At 47.1% G+C, this 6,000-nt stretch overlaps 1 protein-coding gene across 2 annotated transcripts in view; it reads left to right on the top strand.

Moving 5' to 3' along the window:
* The first annotated feature begins 1,919 nt into the window (after positions 1 to 1,919).
* The window catches only part of CDH20 (cadherin 20), a 110,787-nt gene continuing 106,706 nt past the window's right edge, over positions 1,920 to 6,000 (top strand). For both annotated transcript variants that reach the window (XM_015854640.2, XM_015854639.2), the window contains exon 1: positions 1,920 to 2,166. The gene's annotated coding sequence lies outside the window, so the exon portion shown is untranslated. The remainder of the gene's footprint in view (positions 2,167 to 6,000) is intronic.

Below are 6,000 nucleotides of genomic sequence, written 5' to 3'. Positions count from 1 at the left end.
CACAATAATCAAAGAGCCTCTGCCGCAGCTTCCATTCCATTCAAGCTGTCATATGTATTTTATCCTTTTATTTTTTTCTTCTTTCTTTATTTTTTTTTTCCTTACTGCTGCAGTAGGAGCAGTAAGGAGGGAAAAAGTACAAACTTACAGACAACTTCAAACCAAGATGTAAACATAGTGGCATCTGTTTTGCCTTTTAAGTTAAAATCAGACATTAGAGCAGGCTGCCCAGGGAGGTTGTGGAGTCACCAGCCCTGGAGGTGTTCCAAGAGACGTGTGGATGTGGCACTAAGGGACATGGACAGTGGGGGGAGTGACTTGGTGGTTGGACTGGATGATCTTAGCGGTCTCTTCCAGCCTCATTGAATCTATGATTTTATGACATACACAATACACTATATTGAAGCAGAGAAATAGAGATGTTTGTATACACTGCAGGAAGATACATGTTGTGAATCAAATCCCAGCCTGGATGTACACGCTCATTCAATATCAGCTGGATTCCAGCAACAGGTCGTTGCTCCTGGGATCAGAGTCCCAGTGTGATGGTGCACTGATAACTTTCTGAGACCATGTTACACACATCCCATCCTGCTGTCGGGGAGAAGTGGCACTGAGGGGCACATTTGGCTTTCTCATCACCAGAACTATCCCCAGCCTCTGGTGCTGACCAGTGGAGCTGACATGAGAGCCTGTTCTGGCCCCTCTGGGCTCTTACACTGAGTCCAGAGATAAGCACGTGACAAAGCAAGCTGAGATAACATCTTAAGGCTTCCCAACAGATCAAAGCATTCATTTATCACCGCTGTAATTCACCATGTTTGGGGCACCATGCCAGGCTCCAAACTCCCAATAACTTCTCTCAAGAGATTCCCATGCCCTTTTTCTTTCATGATGCTGAAATGACTGAGCTGTGGTCAGTATGAAAAATCCGGGGCCAGAGAACTAGTCAGTGTGACCTTAGTTCTGCAAATAACCATTAGTGCAGATCTGGATGGAGATTAAAAAAACCAAAATCTCGATTGTATCATCTGAATCTTCATCTCTAGATCTGACTACAGAGGGACTGGCGCTGTCCCAAAGAATCGATAATGAGATTTAGAGCCTCCCACTGCCCAGCTCAGGTTCAGCCACAAGCTGTCAGGATTCTGCTCTTCTCTGAGCTCAGTGGGGCTGCCTGAGAGCTTCCAGCTTTACCTGGGCTGAAGTGTGCAGTGTGCTGGCAGTGGCCAGAAGTACGGCCCTGGTATCCAAGTGGGTGAGATTCTGTCCCCAAGTCACTGAGGTTGGCATGAGTTTGCACCCTTCCCCTTCTGCCTGCTGGAAGGTGAGGGTGGCTGGGTGGCTATAAGGCAGGTTGATGGCAGAGCGGATGCTCCATGCCCTGCCCTGCTGACCCTGTGCCGTGCCACTCTATGGGCAGCGTATCCCAGCCAGCCCAGCAGCTTTTATGGATGCTGAGATGATCTTTAAAAGTAGAAGTAAAACCCTTTTATCATTTGGTTGCTTTTCCAAAGTATTACACAAACCCTCCAGGAAACCGTACTGTTTACCCTCATAAAAGTAGCTCTGACATTAGTCTGGGGATGTTTATTAACTAAAACTGAGCCTTTTAAAGAAAATCAGCTTTCATCTCTATCTCTTTTTGTTAAATAAAGCAAAGCTTCAACCCCCACCAACCCTCCCCCCCCCCACACACACATACACACAAACGCACACACTCAGTACTACTTTTGCTCTCCCTCATCCCATTCCCTCTCAGCCGTGCCCATACGCTCCCGCGGTGCGGACACCCTCACGGAAGGGGCTGCACGGGGCCGCGGCGTCACCCGGGGGGTTCCACGAGGGGGTGGACCGAAGTGGGGAGCCGGCGGAGGAGGGCGCAGCGCCCGGCACCAATCGCCTCCCGCTCGCACCCGCCGCGATAGCCACGGGCAGCGCCAGCTCCGCGCAAAGCCCGCGCACGCCCCGCGCAAGGCAGGCGGCGCTGCGCCCCGCGCAGCCGGAGGAGGGAGCGAGCGGCAGCGCTGCGCGGAGGCGCCCGGTGGGTCCATACGAGGAGCGGAGGGGAGCGGAGCGGAGTGGGGCGGCGATGTGAGGGCGCAGCCAGCGAGCGGGGCAGCCCCAGCGCCGGGGAGGCAGCCCGGAGCTCCTGCGAGTAGCAAGGTAACGCGTCCGGTCCTCAGTGGGGCTGCTTTCTTTCCTTCTGGCTCACTATTACCCCATCTTTATCTTTTCTGTTTTTTTCCAACCCCGTTCCCCCTTTTTTTTCCTTCATTTTCCTTCTTTTTCGCCTCTCTTTTATATTTTCTTCTTCTCTTTTTCCTTCTTTTTTTCCTCCCCTCTTTTTTTTTTCTTTTTTTCCCCTCTTTCCCTCTCTTTCTTTTTTCTTTTTTTCCCCCTCTTTCCCCCCTTTTTCTCTCTCTTTCCCCCTTTTTCTCTCTCTCTTTCCCCCTTTTTCTCTCTCTCTTTCCTCCTTTTCTCTCTCTTTCCTCCTTTTCTCTCTCTCTTTCCTCCTTTTCTTCCTCAATTTCCTCCTTTTCTCTTTCTCTTTCCCCCTTTTTCTTTCCTTGTTTTTCATTTCCCCTGTTTATTTTATTTCCCCTCCTCCTTTCCAGTCCCCCTCCCCTCCCAGTCTCTCTCCCAGGACTGGGTTAGGGGCAATCCCACCACGTCCCTCTCCGGAGCTGCCCCGGGACGCTCCCGGCTGCAGGTGCGGCAAGAGGGGAGGGGGAGCTCCGGGGAGGCGCATCGAGGACACTCGGAGCCGGAGCGTGGGCACGGAGCGGCCGCCTCCAACTTTCCCGGGGCACGGGGGTTTATGCGGAGAAGGTGCGGGCGGTGCGAGGCGAGCGGCGGGAGCTGCCCCCTCCGGGGCTCCCGAGGAAGCAGCGAAGCCCCCTGGAGGGTTCCGGGCTCGGTGGGCGATGCGGGAGAGGCAGCGGGCGCGGGGGGAGCGGGGCGGGTGAGCGGGCGCGGATGGTAAAAGATACGGAAGGAAGAGCCCCAGTGGCTGGGACATAAATCAGGCAGAATATATGGGGAGTTGATGAGAATAGGTCTTTTCACCCTTAAAAAAAAATAGCCACTCTGGAAGAGAAAAAGGAGGCTGATTATTGGCATCCAGCTCCGAATCCCAGGCAGCTGATGCTGAGGGGAGCCAAAGGGAGCAGTTCTTCTTGGTTTAAAAACAGCAAGACAGTCTCTGCCAAAGATTGCTGTAAACACTGAATAAAGATTTCATTGTGGCTCGGTGTGACTAGAATAATTAGGCGGTTAATTGTTCATTCTGATCTTAAAGTGCAGCAATCAGTAGTGCACAGTAGGAAAAATACAGGGGAAAGGGAGGAAAAACAGCAATAGGAAAATGATAGGAATATGTATCACTTTTTCCTCTCCCGCAGGTTTTTCTTTTGAGGCTGAGAGCACGTGGGTGCCGCTCTGTTTAGATAGAGAACACCTTTGTACAGCCAGGGTGTAATTGTGCTTTTGCAGCCACTGTGTCAACATCACTGTGGGCTGGACCAAATCGAATTATGAGACTTAGAGAAATCTCATTTTATGGAAATGAAATCTGAAGATGCCAGGAGAATGAATGTCTGAGCTCGATTGACTGATAGCAATTAATGCATTTTACTTATGTGTACACTTTATTGCCGGCTCAGCAGGGATGCAAGCTAATGGTGCCAGCTTTTGTGCTGCTCCAAGACATTTTTCAAGCAGGCACACAAGGTTTTATTGGTAAACCGTTCAGAGTTTTTAACGCTGTGATTGTGCCCCCCTTCAAATCGAGCTCCTTGCAGTGCTGACTCTTCTATGGTAGTCTAAGGAAAAGCTCTCTTGTTGCACTGCGAGCTGTTCCCTGTGAGGCAGTAGGAAAGCGCAACCTGCTTGTGCTTGTGCTGGGGGAGGCTGTAAGTTGTCGAGCAAGATGTGCTTACTAGCATTAGAATAGGACTCACTGATGGGAACTGAAAGATGGCACCACAGGCAAGAAAGGTTCTCTTTCCTATGCAGAATGCTTTTCCATATGTGTTAGTTCATGTCAGAGAAGCATGCTAATGGGTTGTCAGAAAAGAAGGAAGAGTGCTGTGTTTAAAAGAAAGAAAACTTCCTAAGTTCCTAGGCATTTGAGCAAAGTGGAAGAGAGTTTAAAAGTCTGATTGTAAAGGAAACACGTTCGTCTCTCACATGACTTCATGGACTCCAGAGAAGTTATATGAAAGATTCCGTCTGCTCAAAGACATCCATGTAGCCTCCCCATCCATCGTAAGAAAATACATAAAGGTGGTGGGGTCAGGCGAGAGAAGCTCAGTTAAATATAATTTTCTGTCACTGCCCATGCAGGAAGCATCGTCAAACAGAAACAGACCTTTCATTCAGCTCTCAAAAGTGGAACAATTTGTCGTATTTTGTTGAATGTTTCAATCTGAACTTTGCTAGATTTCTGAGGGAAGAAAGGTGGAGAAAACAAGAAACATACTGTCTGTCCAATGGTACAAAACAGGTACAAAACACTGCAGCCTTTGCTCTGGTCACAGAGTTTAGGGCAGCCAGGACAGAAAGGTGACTCCAGAGATTTGTCCAAAGTGATGGTAAAGAAAATCAAGGGGATATGCAAGTGACGTGGTCTAAATGTGCTTCACGAGCATTTTTATTAAGCTGTTGAACGTTCTTTGTCCAACCACAATGATCCTGGTATTCTGTCTGTGAAGAGTATTCCTGATTTAATTGCAAGGTGTATTGACAGAAAGTCTTCCAGGTATTTTGCTTGCTAGTACAATCTAGAGAGGGATGTTGGTAGCTTTATTTGCACTCCAAGGCACCTTAGAGTGTTCTGCTCTTGTTAAAGCAGTTCCAAAAGCACAGTGATCAAGTGGTCACATAGGAGACCGCTCAAGCTTTTGCTTGTGATGTTCTGACAAAGAATGGTTCTAAAGTCCACGTAGAGATTTTCTTACACAAAGATGATGTTAAATTTTAGAACGAAACATTTAGTACAGATACATGATTTTGAGAGAAGTCTGAGGTGTGTTAGTTTTTTTCTTGCATTCCTAAATACAACATTTACCAAATGGCTCCTCTGTTCTTTAATAACATGAGATGAAAACATATTTTGGGCATCACAGTAAGTTGGGGAAGAGGTTCTTTCTCGCACTGTTACATGTTTAACAAAATACACAGAGGATTATAGACTGATATTCAAGGAAAACACATGTCATTGAATTTTAGTCAAATACTGAATAGTACCTTATACCTAAAAGTTGTTTGAAACGGACAGTACATCTTCATAATAAAATTGCATTGTCACAGACGTAATTGTTATTCATAACAAGTAGTCTCACAAACAGATTCCATCCCTGTAAGTATTGAGTCTCAGTCAGGCCAATTATGACTAAATTACTGCATGTTCTCTGCTGTATCAACTAATTAAAGGGTAATTAATAAAATGATAATTTCATTCTATGGCAGTGTCTACATCTGGTTGTCATAGCAGAGTTTGTTTGACATATGGTTAAATGGTCAGATACTAAGTTGCATGAATGCAGCATTTGCATAGAACACCTGGCAAGCCAGAGGAATTTTAACCCTTAACACATTCATTTCAAGAATCTGTATCAATGCACTATTAGATTTGATTGCTCATTCTCCTCACCTGGTCTTATTATGCATTTAAGAAAATTTGGTTCTCCAAGTGTATGTAAGTGAGTGACTCCCTTTGGTAGGGGAAGAGTGGGAAGTGAGCTTGGGATATTAGATTGGGAAAGCAAGGTAACATAGCGCTGGCTTGTCACTGCAGGAAACAAACTTCTGGTAGGAGACTCTCCATAGATCCCAGTATTCATAGGTGCACCCTCTAAGGAAAAGTGGGCTGGAATTTGCACAGGGACAAAATCTTTTGTAGATTCAGTTGTAAGTCGGAATAAAGGCTGAGGTTGTGGTCATGACAGCATGGAAAAATCTGCATTGCAGGCTTCCCACCCTGTACCTGTCATCTAC

This window comes from Coturnix japonica, chromosome 2 (assembly GCF_001577835.2).
Source record: "Coturnix japonica isolate 7356 chromosome 2, Coturnix japonica 2.1, whole genome shotgun sequence".
Lineage (NCBI taxonomy): Eukaryota > Metazoa > Chordata > Aves > Galliformes > Phasianidae > Coturnix > Coturnix japonica.
Note: the sequence above shows the minus strand (reverse complement) of the source record. Positions and strands in the feature narration are given on the sequence as shown.